Genomic DNA, 19,840 nt, shown 5'->3' on the forward strand with positions numbered 1-19,840 from the left:
GATTTGACTGATTGTTTGATTGATTGTCTGAAAGTGAGTGAATTCAAAACTTTTTGAAAGTTAAATGAGAGGGAATAAAAGGACTTTCCAAAACTTTCATATTTGCTTTCTGATCTCCATGAATTCAAATTCTTTTCAAATACAATACCCTTGAGTGAAGATGATATGACTTCTTCCATTTAAATTAAATGAAAGGGTATTTGAAAATAATTGGATTTCATTTGGAAATATTTCAATTCATAAACTTCATGCAGCCCAATGATTTTCATGAGAGAAGATAAAAGGACTTCTTCAAATTATACGAAATATGAGTTGGGAGTTTCAAAGAATTAAATTCAAAGTTCTTTTGAATTTATTTTCAATTTGGAGTTATTTGAGTTTTATTCAAATTATTTTTCTCCAAAAATAAAATATATGGAAATTAGGGTAACATGATTCCCTACAATAGAAACTTGGAGAAAAAATAATTTGAAATCATTTTGGTATTTTTAAAATGATTTTAGTTGGATTTTAATATACCAGTAGCACTCTTTGATTTATCTGAATTTGTGTGGATTTTATTTGAAGTTATAAAAATGTTCATGTCGTAGAAAATCTTTTTCTGAAAATTTTGATATATTATATGCCTATATAATATTTTTAATTATTTTGCTTTTATTATTTTATTTGTCTGGAAAATAATGTTTAAAAAAAGAACTTCCCTCACCGACTGGGCCGGCCCAGCTCCTGCCAGGCCGCGGCCCAGCCCAGCTAGCCCAGGCCGCTCGTCCCCGAGCTCGAGACGGAGTCCCGAGCCGCGACGCCATCACCGTCGCCTCCGTGCCACCGCCGGCCTCTTCTTGCCCCCTCCTCCACGCATCTCGCCGCCCCTCCCCTCCATAAATAGAGCCGTCCCGGACCCCGGCCTCTTTTTCCTCCAACCGGAGCCGCCATCGCCTCCCGCAGCCTCGCACAAACCTCGCCGGAGTCCGAACTCCGACGAGATCCGCCGCCGTCACGCCTCGTTCCACCACCGCCTACGCCCGACGCCACCACCCCCTTCGGACTCGCCTCGCCGAGCCGCTCCTCCCCATCTACTTCGCCGGCGCCGTTGAGCCCCAGAGCCGCCGCCCGCTCAAAGCCGACGCCGCCGCTGCCATCTTCTCCGGCGACGCCGACGCCCAACGCCGCGGTAATCCCGGCTCCTCCCTCGTCCGTTAGATCTAGGGTCAACGGCTAGGATTAGATCTAGTCGTTTTTTTCCGAACCGGTATTTGTTAAATAGCGAACGCTCGCTGTTTACCTCTTCGTAGCGAGCAAATTCGTTAGTTAGCGTTCGGTAACGAATGTTCACTTTTTAGATTTCTCCTTTTCTTTTATTTCTTTAGTTCTCAGTCCAGGGACCCATACGTGAATATTTTCTTTACAGATCAGCCCCTGGTTTTCAAACGACTATAACTTTTTGCTCGTTAGTCAGAATTAGACGAAACCAACGCCCATGTCTTCGTTATGATCTCCTCTATTCAGTAATCCAACTCAAACATGTTTTTGAAAATTTTAAATTTTGAATTAGATCAGATTTGAATTCAAACTTCGTTTGATCATAACTTGAGTTTCGTAGCTCCGTTTGAGTTGATTCTTTTTGCATATCGAAGCTCTTGACATAAACATTCTAATAAGGCCAAATTCACATAATTTTGGTACTGTTAGAAATTTTTTTATGTTGCAAGAGTTATTTGTTTGGTTTTGATGTTTTTCGAATCGACTTCTTCGATCTTTCTAATCTTTTGAGTGATTGCTTATGTGTGGTTACTATTGCTTGATTACAATAGATTGACCGGAGTGTGACGAGTAGAGCTATCAAGAGTTTTGAGTGCGAATCATCTTCATCAACATTGCAGGCAAGTTCACACTTTGATCATATCCCCTTCCATACCCAGTTTTTTTTGCATTAGATCAATCTTCACACATTGCATGATTAGGATCTAATTAAACTGTGGGATGGGAAGTAGATGAGGTAGTACCTATTACCTATTTATTATCAAACCTTTGGGAGTTACTTCTACGTTTGCTTATTATGCCATGCTATGCTAGTAGACGTGGATTGTGTTTTGAGAGTATCCATGACAGATGTGAGATTGTTAATTAATGGTTTACTTAAGTTGGCAACTTAAACACACATCTGGGTGGATTGAGGCACCTGGTTATTCTAGGATTGCCTGTCTAGGCACCTGGGTAATCCAGGACTTGCCTGTTTTCTTTTGGACCGCCACCCAGGCTCAAAGGGATCATGAGATTATTCATACTAGAAACTTCCGTGTGCAGCCACAAGCCATTATGGGCTCTGGCATAGTTGATTAAGTCGTGCGAACTCTTACAGGGTAGACTAGCAGATGTAGGGGAAAGTAGGTGTACCGGTCTATCCATCGTAAGGTGCTAGCACTTCTGAAAGACTGTGTCTCGGTCATCCGTTTCTCAAACACCATGTAGTGCGAGAAATCCAACGGAGGCGATCGAGTCTTGTGGGGAAAAGTGCGCAAACCTCTGCAGAGCGTATAAACTAATCATGATTAGCCGTGTCCCCGGTTATGGACATCTTGAGTATCTAGTTCTTGGATTATCCTGTTGATCTCATCACGTTACTTTAAATGAATATTGTTGGGTGTAATGATGTTAGTAAATTGGGATTGAGAATGCTATCAACCATTCTCAATGTTTAACAACCACCATGATAGTTAAATAAAATTATTCCTTTGAAAAATTGGCTTTTCGCAAAAACCATATAACCATAGAGCTTTTCCACCAGCCATATATGCATGTAGTGATAGCCATATTTCAGCATTGCTCTACAGTGTGAAATTGCCAGTACATTCAATGTACTGACCCTTTGTGGCTGCAACGTCTCATGTTGCAGGATTATCTTACGACGAGTAAGTGATAAGTTAGGGTTACGATTTCTACACTCAACTTTGCCGTTGGTGTTGATGGGAATCCACAACCTTGTTACTTCCGCTATTTTGGATTTGAGGTAATAGTATTTACGTTACTTTTACATGTGATTTACCTCTGTTATAAATCCTCGAGTACTGTGTGTGTCAGCATACCGATCCAGGGATGACACTTAAGCACAGAGACTTGACCCATTCGGGTCGGGTCGCTACAAGATGGTATCAGAGCACATGTTGACTGTAGGACGTGACCCTAGAAACTGGCAAGCCCATAGCAAAGATTTTTATCTACAACTTTCCCTTTCAAAAAGATCTTTTACCTCTCTTCTCTTCTGAGCTTATTCAAAAATTCCCTTTAGTGAGACCATACCCTTTTTCCCTTTTGACCACTCGAGGATTTCACTGATGAGACCACTCCAAGAAGTACAAGATATCGGACAACTAAGACCACTTCGGAATGAAGAGTATTTTCCGTGCATCTGAATAATGGAAACTACAACGGTTGAAGGCCGAAGACAAGTAGAATTTGAAGGCTCTGAAGAATTCCCAGATTTATATGACCTAGGAAGGCTACCCTTATGGAACTTGGCAGACTATGGAAGTTGTCAATACCCGAGATTAAGGTGTATCAGAGAAAGACCAAGCATGGAGAGTTAAAAACCTCAAAGTTTTGTCAAGAAAACCCTAAGGCAGGGGATATCAATTATGGAAGATAGCTCATGGCAATGACAAGGGCAGAAACATGGTTATCCGTGGTGTCATCGCCGCTGATGCTATTGTCACCGTGCTGAGTTAAGGATGCATTTCATCAGAATGGATTTGATGGAAGAAGGCTGATGGAGCACCTATCATAAGATGAAGTTTTAGCCCTAGCCGGTGTATCACCAGGGTCTGGAGTAGTACATCAAGAAGTTTAAAATGGAGCTCCAGGAAGTCGTATTAGACAAGGAAGTATTTCATGAGGAACTCAGGATCCTGAAGATGAGAGTAGCCAAGCTGGAGGAGCTACAACCTCGAGATACCGGAGAATTGTCAAGAACTGAAGGACAGCAGGATCATGGTTCATGTCAAGGATGTTGAAACCCGGAAGTTTGGAATGCAACTCCGGAAATATTAAAGGACGTCACAAGAAACTTTGCTACAACAGAGATTGAGCTGGCAAAAGAACTTGAGAAGGACAAGCATGATCGGAAGAAGCCCATCGGAGATATGAACAAAACTGGAAGAGTTTGGCGACGTTGAAGATTTATTGACCTTTAGAAGACCAAACCCCTGTTATATACCTACGTTAGATGCAATGTTTGTGAGATGTCATTTGTTTGATGTTTTTTCCGATAGCCACAGATAAAATCTGTCTTTTCAAAACCATTGTTTGTATTGTGTGTATCCCTCTCTATCCCTCTTATCTCAACCCAAAACCCATGGACCCAATAGATGATGAATGAAGATGAGCTTATATTTTCTGGATCAATGAGTCAATTGGAGACGGACCGATGGATTCAGAACGTGGAGGATCACATGGAGAATAACCCTATAGTTGGACATGATATGACCCAGCATGCTCTTCAGTGCTTTGAAAGAGGTGCTGCTACTTGGTGGAGGATGTACCAAACCATCAATGGATGTCAAGGAGTAACCACTTGGAAAGAATTTAAGTTGACTTTGCCAAAGTCTCGGTTTGTGTCCCAGAAGTTGAAGCCTTATGGAAAGGATATGAAGAAACCTTGTGCATGCAAGATTTGTGGAGAAATAGGACACACCCATAAAGAACACAAGGATGAATGCCCTAATTGCGAAGGAAGTCACCCAGTTGAAGAATGCCCAATTAGGCAGATTAGTTGTTTCTTGTGTGAAGGGACTACCCACTATCCTGCTCAGTGTCACATTTACCCCATGATACAACAAACCATCCAGCAGAAGAAAGAAGTAATGAAAGGAGCCCTCATGGAAATTTTAGAAGAAGTTGTGATGAAGGAAGAGATGGAGGACACATCTAAAGAAGACCCGAGTAAACCCTGCACTAAGTCTTGCTATTCATGTGGAGAAGAAGGACACATCTCCCAAAATTGTTTGAATGGGGATCAAGTAGAATTCCCGACGGAGGAAGTAGAATATGACCCACAAGAAATAGAAGCCCTGATTGGAATGGTAAGGTCCAGGAAGAGAAGCAGATTGGATTCCAGGAAGGATCTGAGTCATATCACCTGTTACAGGTGCAAGGAGTCAGGGCACTACCTCAACAGTTGCCCAAAAAGGAAACCTTGAGACTTGTCAGAAGTAATATGTTTTTGTTGTAATGGAGCAGGGCACTTTGCCAGAGAATGCCCCAAGGAGAAGGAAACTTGGGCTAGATAGTTGAGTTTGCAACAAAAGAAATGGAGTAGTGGAAGTGAGAACGTTTTCTTTTATATTGAGGTGTTGAGTTGAGACATGTAATGGAAAACCGAGAGATTGTAATTAATTGAGAGTGAATAAAGTTAGCATCGTTGGTACTGATATGGATTTTATGAGTTGTTACTCTATGAAGAAGGATTTTGGCCATTCTAAGGATATGAGAAATATGTTCTATGGAAGATTCGTGCATTTTAAGGATGGTAGTACCCTGTAAGAACCATTGACCCCTGGAAAATATAAGGATAATCCACTGAGTGGATTTCGGACAAAAATGAATACGAGTTTTGTCTCGATATGTGTGATGCCCCAAGAGTATGTGGGATGAAGTTGGAGACCGTCAGTTGTTTGGACCAAATGTGATCAAGGAGTCAGAAGAGAATGTTAAGTTGATTCGAGATAGACTGAAGGTAGCTCAGTCCAGGCAGAAGAGTTATGTAGACTCAAAAACTCAAGGAGGTAGTCTATGAAATTGGAGATAGAGCATGTCTTCATGTGTTCCCTCTGCGAGGAGTTAAACGAATTGGAGTTAAGGTAAAGTTAGCCCCGAGATTTGTAGGACCATACCGAGTTTTGGAGCGTATGAGAGAAGTGGCCTACAAGTTGGAGTTACCCGAAGGACTGTCAGGAGTTCAGGATGTGTTTCACGGTTCCCAGTTGAAGAAGTGCCATCCAGAGATGGCCAATATTCCCGTGTAAGGACGCTTGACCGCGGAAAGGATAATGATGTTCCACGAAGTGGAATATGGACTTCATAATTATAAGTTTTTATCTCGGTATGAGGGATATCCCACGAGGATGAAGAGATAAATTACTATTGGATATAAAGGAGGTATGATGTCGGAAATATCGATCAATGGAAACTCCATGATGTGTCTGAGTAATCATGTCCTAGTTTGGTGCCAATAGAAGGAAGAAGACAATACAATTGGATGGATTCTAAGTATGCTAGGAAGCTGGAAGTTGGATGTTGGAATAACGATAAGTTGCCCGATGATAAGTTCAAGGACTACAAGTGATGAGGTGTGCCATAACCCACAGGCCCCAGGACTTGCCAAGAAGCAAGCACATTCTTGCTGAAGGAAAAACCCTGGAAGTGGATATACTTTTGTCGACAGACGATTTTATAGGAGTTTACGCAAAACCTGAGAGTTGTGAAGGAACGATAGATGTTTGTCTGGCTTGCAGAATCAATGGATTATTCCGAACTTGGTTCGTCGACGAGAGAAATTCTGCAATGCTTGTGAGGATGACCGAGTGTTACAATGCGAGATTCGCTAAACCGTATACAAGGTAATGATTTGGGTGCGGGATGGATTGATCACCATACCGACTTACTCTTATTATTCGCCTTGCTATATGGGATGGTAAATCTGAGTGAGTTACCTATAGTGGAGAGACGACGATCAAAACCTTGTTTAAGCCTTAGAATGGTATAGGTATTTTTCCCTTGTACAAGGCAGCTTTGCCAACCGTAGGTTATACGGTGAGGATCACCCAGACCCATTTCCTGCAAGAGAAACCACAAATTGTTGACCACCATGAGATATCGATAGTTGTTTAGTTTTGGCGCCAGACCCGTCAGCTAAGAAGACCCAATCTCGGAAGAACCTTACCAAGATGAAAGGATAGAAAAATTGTGGTAAGGTTATGCCACTACCGGAAGAGCCCGGATAAGGAATTATCCTGAAGATCTAAGAAGATCGACACTGTCAAGAATAAGGATGGAGTATATGAGTTTTGATAGAACCGTAACCATGCTTCTAAGGGTGGTAGCACCCCAGACCCCGGTGATGATTGATGGAATTTGAGGAGACCCCCAAACCCTAACCTTTTTCTTGCTAGCCTCTCCGAATCTCGAGGACGAGATTCATTTAAGGGTGGTAGGTTTGTAACATCCCAAAATTCTAAATTTTGGAATGTTATAATAAATAGATAGATTTGACTGATTGTTTGATTGATTGTCTGAAAGTGAGTGAATTCGAAACTTTTTGAAAGTTAAATGAGAGGGAATAAAAGGACTTTCCCAAACTTTCATATTTGCTTTCTGATCTCCATGAATTCAAATTCTTTTCAAATACAAAACCCTTGAGCGAAGATGATATGACTTCTTCCATTTAAATTAAATGAAAGGGTATTTGAAAATAATTGGATATTTCAATTCATAAACTTCATGCAGCTCAATGATTTTCATGAGAGAAGATAAAAGGACTTCTTCAAATTATATGAAATATGAGTTGGGAGTTTCAAAGAATTAAATTCAAAGTTCTTTTGAATTTATTTTCAATTTGGAGTTATTTGAGTTTTATTCAAATTATTTTTCTCCAGAAATAAAATATATGGAAATTAGGGTAACATGATTCCCTACAATAGAAACTTGGAGAAAAAATAATTTGAAATCATTTTGGTATTTTTAAAATGATTTTAGTTGGATTTTAATAGACCAGTAGCACTCTTTGATTTATCTGAATTTGTGTGGATTTTATTTGAAGTTATAAAAATGTTCATGTCGTAGAAAATCTTTTTCTGAAAATTTTGATATATTATATGCCTATATAATATTTTTAATTATTTTGCTTTTATTATTTTATTTGTCTGGAAAATAATGTTTAAAAAAAAAAGAACTTCCCTCACCGACTGGGCCGGCCCAGCTCCTGCCAGGCCGCGGCCCAGCCCAGCTAGCCCATGCCGCTCGTCCCCGAGCTCGGGACGGAGTCCCGAGCCGCGACGCCATCACCGTCGCCTCCGTGCCGCCGCCGGCCTCTTCTTGCCCCCTCCTCCACGCATCTCGCCGCCCCTCCCCTCCATAAATAGAGCCGCCCCGGACCCCGGCCTCTTTTTCCTCCAACCGGAGCCGCCATCGCCTCCCGCAGCCTCGCACAAACCTCGCCGGAGTCCAAACTCCGATGAGATCCGCCGCCGTCGCGCCTCGTTCCACCGCCGCCTACGCCCGACGCCACCACCCCCTTCGGACTCGCCTCGCCGAGCCGCTCCTCCCCATCTACTTCGCCGGCGCCGTTGAGCCCCAGAGCCGCCGCCCGCTCGAAGCCGACGCCGCCGCTGCCATCTTCTCCGGCGACGCCGACGCCCACCGCCGCGGTAAGCCCGGCTCCTCCCTCGTCCGTTAGATCTAGGGTCAACGGCTAGGATTAGATCTAGTCGTTTTTTTCCGAACCGGTATTTCTTAAATAGCGAACGCTCGCTGTTTACCTCTTCGTAGCGAGCAAATTCGTTAGTTAGCGTTCGGTAACGAATGTTCACTTTTTAGATTTCGCTTTTTCTTTTATTTCTTTAGTTCTCAGTCCAGCGACCCATACGTGAATATTTTCTTTACAGATCAGCCCCTGGTTTTCAAACGACCATAACTTTTTGCTCGTTAGTCGGAATTCGACGAAACCAACACCCATGTCTTCGTTATGATCTCCTCTATCCAGTAATCCAACTCAAACATGTTTTTGAAAATTTTAAATTTTGAATTAGATCAGATTTGAATTCAAACTTCGTTTGATCATAACTTGAGTTTCGTAGCTCCGTTTGAGTTGATTCTTTTTGCAAATCGAAGCTCTTGACCTAAACATTCTAACAAGGCCAAATTCACATAATTTTGGTACTGTTCGAAATTGTTTTATGTTGCAAGAGTTATTTGTTTGGTTTTGATGTTTTCCGAATCGACTTCTTCGATCTTTCTGATCTTTTGAGTGATTGCTTATGTGTGGTTATTATTGCTTGATTACGATAGATTGACCGGAGGGTGACGAGTAGAGCTATCAAGAGTTTTGAGTGCGAATCATCTTCATCAACATTGCAGGCAAGTTCACACTTTGATCATATCCCCTTCCATACCCAGTTTTTTTTGCATTAGATCAATCTTCACACATTGCATGATTAGGATCTAATTAAACTGTGGGATGGGAAGTAGATGAGGTAGGACCTATTACCTGTTTATTATCAAACCTTTGGGAGTTACTTCTACGTTTGCTTATTATGCCATGCAATGCTAGTAGACGTGGATTGGGTTTTGAGAGTATCCATGACAGATGTGAGATTGTTAATTAATGGTTTACTTAAGGTGGCAACTTAAACACACATCTGGGTGGATTGAGGCACCTGGTTATTCTAGGATTGCCTGTCTAGGCACCTGGGTAATCCAGGACTTGCCTGTTTTCTTTTGGACCGCCACCCAGGCTCAAAGGGATCATGAGATTATTCATACTAGAAACGTCCGTGTGCCACAAGCCATTATGGGCTCTGGCATAGTTGATTAAGTCAAGCGAACTCTTACAGGGTAGACTAGCAGATGTAGGGGAAAGTAGGTGTACCGGTCTATCCATCGTAAGGTGCTAGCACTTCTGAAAGACTGTGTCTCGGTCATCCGTTTCTCAAACACCATGTAGTGCGAGAAATCCAACGGAGGCGATCGAGTCTTGTGGGGAAAAGTGCGCAAACCTCTGCAGAGTGTATAAACTAATCATGATTAGCCGTGTCCCCGGTTATGGACATCTTGAGTATCTAGTTCTTGGATTATCCTGTTGATCTCATCACGTTACTTTAAATGAATATTGTTGGGTGTAATGATGTTACTAAATTGGGATTGAGAATGCTGTCAACCATTCTCAATGTTTAACAACCACCATGATAGTTAAATAAAATTATTCCTTTGAAAAATTGGCTTTTCGCAAAAACCATATAACCATACAGCTTTCCACCAGCCATATATGCATGTAGTGATAGCCATATTTCAGCATTGCTCTACAGTGTGAAATTGCCAGTACATTCAATGTACTGACCCTTTGTGGCTGCAACGTCTCATGTTGCAGGATTATCTTACGACGAGTAAGTGATACGTTAGGGTTACGATTTCTACACTCAACTTTGCCGTTGGTGTTGATGGGAATCCACAACCTTGTTACTTCCGCTATTTTGGATTTAAGGTAATAGTATTTACGTTACTTTTACATGTGATTTACCTCTGTTATAAATCCTCGAGTACTGTGTGTGTGTCAGCATACCGATCCAGGGATGACACTTAAGCACAGAGACTTGACCCACTCGGGTCGGGTCGCTACACTAACATTTGCAACTCGAAACAGGGGCTACGGATTAAGCGAAGATTGGCTAAGGACGAGGTGACGATGCACGTGGGAAATGGTTCCAAAGTCGATGTGATCGCCGTCGGCACGCTACCTCTACATCTACCTTCGAGATTAGTTTTATACCTAAATAGTTGTTATTTGGTGCCAGCGTTGAGCATGAATATTATATCTGGATCTTGTTTGATGCGAGACGGTTATTCATTTAAATCAGTGAATAATGGTTGTTCTATTTATATGAGTAATATCTTTTATGGTCATGCACCCTTGATGAGTGCTCTATTTTTACTAAGTCTTGATAGTAGTGATACACATGTTCATAGTATTGAAGCCAAAAGATGCAGAGGTGATAATGATAGTGCAACTTAATTGTGGCACTGCTGTTTTGGTCATATTGGGCTAAAGCGCATGAAGAAACTCCATTCTGATGGACTTCTAGAATCACTTGATTATGAATCACTTGGTACTTGTGAACCATGCCTCATGGGAAATATGACTAAAACTCCATTCTCCGGAACAATGGAACGAGCAACAGAGTTATTGGAAATCATACATACTGATGTATGTGGCCAATGAACACTGAAGCTCGCAGTGGATATCGTTATTTTCTCACCTTCACAGATGATTTGAGTAGATATGGGTATATCTACTTAATGAAACATAAGTCTGAAACATTTGAAAAGTTCAAAGAATTTCAGAGTGAAGTGGAAAACCATCGTAACAAGAAAATCAAGTTTCTACGATCTGATCATGTAGGTGAATATTTGAGTTATGAGTTTGGACTTCATTTGAAACAATGCGGAATAGTTTCACAACTCACGCCACCTGGAACACCACAACGTAATGGTGTGTTTGAACGTCGTAACCGCACTTTATTAGGTAAGGTGCGATCCATGATGTCTCTCACTGATTTACCGCTATTGTTTTGGAGTAATGCTTTAGAGACGGCTGCATTCACGTTAAATAGGGCACCATCTAAATCCGTTGAGACAACACCTTTTGAACTGTGGTTTGGCAAGAAACCCAAGTTGTCATTTCTTAAAGTTTGGGGCTATGATGCTTATGTGAAGAAGCTTCGACCTGATAAGCTCGAACCCAAATCGGAGAAATGCATCTTCATAGTATACCCAAAGGAGACTTTTGGGTACACCTTCTATCATATATCCGAAGGCAAGATATTTGTTGCTAAGAATGGATCCATTCTAGAGAAGGAGTTTCTCTCGAAAGAAGTTAGTGGGAGGAAACTAGAACTTGACGAGGTAATTGTACCTTCTCCCTTATTGGAAAGTAGTTCATCACTAAAATCAGTTCCAGTGATTCCTACACCAGTAAGTGAGGAAGCTAATGATGATGATTATGAAACTTCTGATCAAGTTATTACCGAACCTTGTAGGTCAAGCAGAGTAAGATCCGCACCAGAGTGGTACGGTAATCCTGTTCTGGAAGTTATGTTACCTGACAATGACGAACCTACGAACTATGAGGAAGCGATGATGAGCCCAGATTCCACAAAATGGCTTGAGGCCATGAAATCTGAGATGGGATCCATGTATGAGAACAAAGTATGGACTTTGGTTGACTTGCCCGATGATCGACAGGCCATAGAGAAGAAATGGATCTTCAAGAAGAAGACTGACACTGACGGTAATGTTACTGCCTACAAAGCTCGACTTGTTGCGAAAGGTTTTCGACAAGTTCAAGGAGTTGACTACGATGAGACCTCTCCATAGTGATGCTTAAGTCCGTCCGAATCATGTTAGCAATTGCCGCATTTTATGATTATGAAATTTGGCAAATGGATGTCAAAACTGCATTCCTTAATGGATATCTTAAAGAAGAGTTGTATATGATGCAACCAGAAAGTTTTGTCGATCCAAAAGGTGCTAACAAAGTGTGCAAGCTCCAGCGATCCATTTATAGACTGGTGCAAGCCTCTCGGAGTTGGAATATACGCTTTGATAGTGTGATCAAAGCATATGGTTTTATACAGACTTTTGGAGAAGCCTGTATTTACAAGAAAGTGAGTGGGAGCTCTGTTGCATTTCTGATATTATATGTGGATGACATATTGCTGATCGGAAATGATACTGAATTTCTGAATAGCATAAAAGGATACTTTAATAGAGATAGATCAAGACTCTTAATTGGACTTTCACAAAGTACATACCTAGATAAAGTTTTGAAAAAGTTCAAAATGGATCAAGCAAAGAAAGAGTTCTTGCCTGTGTTACGAGGTGTGAAGTTGAGTCAGACTCAATGTCCGACCACTGCAGAAGATAGAGAGGAAATGAAAGTCATTCCCTATGCCTCAGCCATAGGTTCTATCATGTATGCAATGTTGTGTACCAGACCTGATGTGTGCCTTGCTATCAGTTTAGTAGGGACATACCAAAGTAATCCAGGAGTGGATCACTGGACATCGGTCAAGAACATCCTAAAAAACTTGAAAAGGACTAAGGATATGCTTCTCGTTTATGGAGGTGACAAAGAGCTTGTTGTAAATGGTTATGTCTATGCAAGCTTTGACACTGGTCCGGATGACTCTAAGTCACAAACCAGATACGTATGTATATTGAATGGTGGAGCTGTCAGTTGGTGAAGTTCCAAGCAGTGCGTCGTGGCGGGATCTACGTGTGAAGCAGAGTACAAAGCTGCTTCGGAAGCAGCAAATGAAGGAGTATGGTTGAAGGAGTTGATATCCGATCTAGGTGTAATACCTAGTGCATCGGGTTCAATGAAAATCTTTTGTGACAATACTGGAGCAATTGCCTTGGCGAAGGAATCCAGATTTCACAAGATAATCAAGATGGTTAAGTTTCCTGACCATAGACATGGGTTGTCATTTGATGAACGGGGTCACATCAACATCATTAGAGAATGATGTGATGGAGAAGACCCATCCGTTAGCTTAGCATTATGATTGTTTAGTTTTATTGCTATTGCTTTATTCGTGAATTATATATATTCCTCTGACTATGAGATTATGCAACTCCCGAATACCGGAGGAACACCTTGTGTGCTATCAAACGTCACAACGTAACTGGGTGATTATAAAGGTGCTCTACAGGTGTCTCTGAAGGTGTTTGTTGAGTTGGCATAGATCAAAATTAGGATTTGTCACTCCGAGTATCGGAGAGGTATCTCTTGGCCCTCTCGGTAATGCACATCACTATAAGCCTTGCAAGCAATGTGACAAATAAGTTAGTTACCGGATGATGCATTACGGAACGAGTAAAGAGACTTGTCGGTAACGAGATTAAACTAGGTATGATGATACCGATGATCGAATCTCGAGCAAGTAAAATACCGATGACAAGGGAATGACATATGTTGTTATGTGGTTTGACCGATAAAGATCTTCGTAGAATATGTAGCAGTCAATATGAGCATCTAGGTTCCGCTATTGGCTACTGACGGGAGATGTGTCTCGGTCATGTCTGCATAGTTCTCGAACCCGTAGGGTCTGCACGCTTAACATTCGATGATGATTTGTATTATGAGTTATGTGTTTTGGTGACCGAAGTTTGTTCGGAGTCCCGGATGAGATCACGGACATGACGAGGAGTCTCGAAATGGTTGAGAGGTAAAGATTGATATATTGGAAGGTTATATACGGACACCAGAATGGTTTCGATAAGGTTCGGGGATTTTTCGGAGTACCGGGAAGCTACCGAAACCCCCCGGAAAAGTTAATGGGCCTATTGGGCCATAGTGGAGAGAGGGAGGCTGCCACAGGAGGTGGCACCCCCCAAGCCCAATCCGAATTGGACAGGGGGTGGGGACGCGGCCCCCCTTTCCTTCTCCATCTCCCTCCTTTCCCCTTTCCCCTTTTCGTTGATTGGAAGGAGGGGGGCCAAATCCTACTTTGACTAGGAGTCCAAGTAGGACTCCCCCCTTGGCGTGCCCCCCTTGGGCCATCCACCTCCCCCCCCTCTTTATATGCGGGGGCGGGAGGTACCCCAAAGGTGCGGTGCCCCCTCCACAGTTTACTCCTCCGGTCATATTGTGGTAGTGCTTAGGCGAAGCCCTGCATGGATCACATCACCATCACCATCACCACGCCGTCGTGTTGTTGGAACTCTCCCTCGACCCTCTACTGGATCAAGATCTCGAGGGACGTTATCGATCTGAACGTGTGCTGAACACGAAGGTGCCGTACGTTCGGTACTTGGATCGGTTGGATCGTGAAGACGTTCGACTACATCAACCGCGTTAACCTAACGCTTCTGCTTTCGGTCTACGAGGGTACGTGGACACAGTCTCTCCATCTCGTTCCTATGAATCTCCTAGATAGATCTTGCGTGATCGTAGGAATTTTTTTGAAATTGCATGCTACGTTCCCCAACATAGGGATCAAAGTCAATGATGACATAGGTCATTATTTCAAGACGAAAAGGGGTTGATACAGTAGGATCCGATGTCTCATATCTGGTTTAATATTGTCGCTGACATGTTGGTGATTCTCATTGATCGAGCCAAAGAGAACAGACAGGTAGGTGGACTTGTTTCGCATCTCATAGATGGAATAGGGTGTCTATACTACTGTACGCAAACAAAACATTTATTTTTATGAAACAAGATATGGCTAAGGCTAGAAATATAAACCTTTTGGAACAATTGTCCGGTTTGAAAATTAATTTTCACAAGAGTGAACTTTTCTGTTTTGGGCGCGCCAAGAAAGAACAGGAAATTATAGACAATTGTTCGGTTGTGAGTTAGAATATCTGTTGTTTAGTTACTTGGGAATCCCAATTCATCATTGTAAGTTAACCAATAAGGAATACAAGTGCATTGAAGATCGATTCAAGAAGAAGCAAAGCTGCTGGAAGGGCAAGCTTATGTCTTATGGGGTCGGCTAATTATAATGAATCCTTTGCTTAAAAGTATGTTGATGTTCCTTTTTGACTTTCTTTGAAGTACTTGTGGGGGTACATAATTTTTTTGACTTCTATCAATCACGGTTTTGCTGGCAAAGTGATGATAATAAATCGAAGTATAAATTAGCCAAGTGGGATATAATTTGTAGGCCGAAGGACCAATGGGATTTAGGTATTGAAAACCTTGAAATATAGAGTAGGTGCGTGCTCAATATATGGCTATAGTGTAACTAGTGCTCCCACTCCAAAACTCTTGCGCAAGCCACGACGCAGCCGAATGATTCTCTGTTTTGGAAGGGGATGATGAGGACAAAAACCGCCCTCTTCACTAGGAGCAAGTTCATAGTTGGGAATGGTAACACTACTAGATTCTGGGAGAATACATGGCTAGGGGAGACGCAACTGGACATACAATATCCATCCCTTTACAATATTGTACAATGTAAAGACGCTTTCGTTAGTCACTATGATTGGTTCCCTTAAATATTAGTTTAGGAGATCCCTTGTGGGGAAGTGATGGGGTAGGTGGATACATCTTGTGCATAGGTTGATGGAGGTTAACCTTTCTGATGAGCTTGATACAATGCACTGGAAGCTTTCTGTGTCGGGAGTATTCTTAGTTAAATATATATATGTAGATTTGATAAACATTGATCCAATCCCAAAGTCGCTTCATCTTTGGAAAATTAAGGTGCCTACAAAAATAAAGGTCTTTATGCGATTTGTTCACAAGGAAGTGATCTTCACTAAGAGTAACTTGGCAAAGCGTAGTTGGGAGGGTAGTGATGGGGTCCTGGACCGGGGATGGCTAACGCCATGGAGCCTGGCCTCATTAACTACAAGGGTACCCCTAGGCCCAAAACAAGGAGCAAACCATAGGAGGCGAAGACGACCTTCGTTGCCTCCAAGACTAGAGGATAGCAGTGCCTTAGATCGCATCTACCGCCATGTAAACCCTAGACCTCCACTGCCGATATAAAGGGAGGTCTAGGGTCGTTCTCATCATCTATCCACAGATAGGCAACTCTCGATAGCAATCGCATACACCATTGTAACCCTGTTGGCCCAGACCTGACGCCGAGTACTTTCTGACGGCAGGCGACGACCGACGACGAACGACGATGAGGAACGAAGTTCACTGACGAACTCGACGAAGTGCTTTAGGCCGAGATACAACATACCGTGGTTGCCACCAAATACCCACGTACAAAGCTTGCACCAAGTTGTGTCCTGGTCAATTCTTTGACCAGAAGTATACCAATACTAGTAGTATGTATGCACTGCCGATTCTAGCCGGAGCTTGATCGAAGCGATCTACTGGTGGCTAGCTTACGCTCAATGCAAAGCACGACAACACACACGGACGCACGCGAGATACTTGATTGTTTTGATGGCCGCAGGAGCGTGTCGCTCCTGTTCCTTTAACTTTGATTCCACGGTCCAATCTTACAGGGTATACGTACCTATATATATATATCAGCCTAGCTAGTACTGGCAAACCTAATCGGCATCTAATACTAGTCCTACTCGGACTCATATACATGCACGTGTACACCTATGGAATACTAAGCACACTAGGTAATTGCTCCGTATACGATCCAGATACGACGATTATGTCGGGTTTAATTCCAACAATGACCCCCCTAAACACGACGTCGTCACTTCACAGCTCCTGTTCACAAAAGTGGAGGAAGAAGTTTCTTCAGCTCATGCATCATGTACGCCCAGGGTGGAAAAGCAATGTCCACTGACACTCGTACGTGAACTCCATTGTTCAGAGGAAGTACTTTGAAACCAAGTGGAAATGAGTGCGTGACGGTGTTTAGCAAAAGCCGAGGAACCGGCGGATTTCGAGAATGCGAACACGAAGGAGTGTTGGCGTCAGGCAATGAAAGAGGAGTTGAGGTCGATCCCCGTCAATAATGCATGGGAACTTGTGGATCTTTCCAACAATGAAAAAGCCATGGATCTCAAGTGGGAATTTATGATAAAAAAAGATGTCGATGGGTCCGTGAAGCAGAAAGCGAGGCTAGTAGCCAAAGAATACATGCAAGATGAAGGTGTGGACTTCGAAGAAGTCTTCGTTCCTATTGAAAGGATGGAATCGGTGAGACTACTCATCGCTCTCGCGGTTCAGAAATCATGGAAGATACATCACATGGATGTAAAATCCGTGTTTTTAAATGGCGAGTTAGAAGGAGATGTGTATGTGAATCAGTCACCGGGATTCCTCAAAGAGGGAGAGGAACACAAGGTACTGAAGCTACATAAAGTCTTGTATGGGCTACGGCAAGGCTCTCGAGCGTGGAACATCAAACTTGATCAAACGATGATTTCTCTTGGATTTGAGAAAGCCCCACTAGAGCATACGATGTACAAGAGAGGTTAAGGAAGGGATCTTCTACTAGTAGGCATCTACGTCAACAATCTATTGATAACTGGAGCAGATGAAGAGGTGATTGCAAAGTTCAAGCTACAAATGAAGGAGATTTTCAAGATGGATGATCTAGGGCTATTGAGTTACTATCTCGGGATGAATGAACATCAAAAGCCTGAGGGGATCACATTATGCCAGGAGGCATATGCAAGGAATGTATTTGAAAGACGTGGCATGAAAGATTGCAATCACATTGTCGCTTCAATGAAACCTTGTCTTGAGCTGAGCAAGAAGAAGATGGTGAAACTACTCAGATATAGTGGTAGTGACAAGGAAGGAATTGTTGACGACCGTAAGAGTACCTCGGACGCGACATATTTCCTTGGTGGAAGCATAGTAAGCTGGCTGTCATGAAAGCAGAAAGTGATGACATCGACTTCAAGTAAAGCAGAGTGTCAAGATGTGTGGCTAGGAAGGCTACACAGTGACCCCATGAATCAAGATGCGGAACAAGTGCTGCTCGATGTTGACAGTGAGTCTACGACTTTTTTAGCGAGGATCTAGTGCGGCATGATGGGAGTAAGCACATTGATACGATGTATCACTACATGAAGGACGGCGTGAAAGAAGGAAAGAAGGAGGTCAACTGTAATCACACTAATGATCAGCTGACAGACATCCTAACCAAGATTTTGGATCGAGAGAAGTTCTTGGAGATACGAAGAAGGATCAGCGTCGATACAGTGACGTGACGATGTCGTGTTTAGGGGGTGATTGTTGAAATTAAACCCAATGTTCATGTCCGCGTCTTGTACGTATACGTGTGTATGCATCGTGTCCGTGTAGGATTAGTGTTAGACGTGGAATAGGATTAGTACTAGTTGGCTAGGCTGAGTAGTATATATATCTACGTACCCCTTGTAGACACCAGTACCGTGAATTGATCAAAGCAATAAAAGTAATAACGGGAGCGACACGTTCCTGTGGCTATCCAAGTCGCCGCTTCGTACACGTGTGTTTCCGGCTGGATCGATCAGCTGTTGTGCGTGCGTTGTGTATCTACCACAAGCAGATTGATAGCTAGCTAGCATTGCCTATTAGCGTGGTTGTGTGTGCTAGCTTTGCACATAGGTATTGAGGAAGCCAGCTTTGTACTGTGGTGCATCTTGGCGTAAAAGCAACTCGTCGAGCTCGTCAGTAAGCTTCGTCTGTTGTCGTCGTTCGTCGTCGGTCGTATCACCATCGCTCTGTAAGTATTTAGCGTTGGAACTGGGTCAACAAACCCTACGTCTGAGGTATCCCATCATTATGAATAATGAGATCAGTAAGACATAGGGTATTACTCTCCAAAGACCCGAATCTAGATAAACCCCTCGTGTGACCTTCAAAGAGTAGTAAGTAGTACTCCATAGTCCATACACACTAACAATAATTGACTTGATCTACAGTTCGAGTCTTTGCCGTCTAGCCAGCGCCCTGCCGCCTGGTATGGTTAGCAAGCGGCCGACCATATTAGGAATGTTTTTGTCCCCCTTCTTAATTAGGAAACCTTTGTCATCTAATTACTTTTTCCATACACATTAAATGCCAGCACAACCATCTCCCCGGTGAAGATTTTTTATTCTCATGTGTATTTAATTTGTGGTTTCAAAATTTTAAAAGGCATAACTTTCAATCCATGCGTCGGAATTACGATACATTTTCACCGTTGTAATTTTCGCGACGTGCTCTTCCAAACTAGATACCGCATGAGTATGTTTCGATCAGTTTTTTTTTGCAATTCAGTCTTTATTTTGTTCAATTGCCTAGAAGTCGATGTGCAACTACCTGACAGTGGATGTGCAACTTTCCTCCTACCCCATGGGTTTGCAATTTTCACTGATAGCAACTCCACCCCCAAACTATCTCTTTCTAGTGAGATGTGCAAATTCATGCGTTGCCCAGGCCAACTGCCTAGTAGTTGATGTGCAACTCCCCCTGTCTCTGGTTGTACTTTCACTGTTTGCTGCATCGGCCAACCGTTTAGGAGTGGATGTGCAACTTTGGATACCGCCACATACAACTATCTATCAATGATGTGCAACTTTCCCTCATACCCCATGGATGTTTAATTTTCATACTAGCCCTTGGTCCAAGCCACCCCTCTAGTGGGATGTGCAATTTTAGCGCCCTGTTTAT

This window comes from Triticum urartu, chromosome 5A (assembly GCF_056163025.1).
Source record: "Triticum urartu cultivar PI428250 chromosome 5A, HENAU_Tu73, whole genome shotgun sequence".
Lineage (NCBI taxonomy): Eukaryota > Viridiplantae > Streptophyta > Magnoliopsida > Poales > Poaceae > Triticum > Triticum urartu.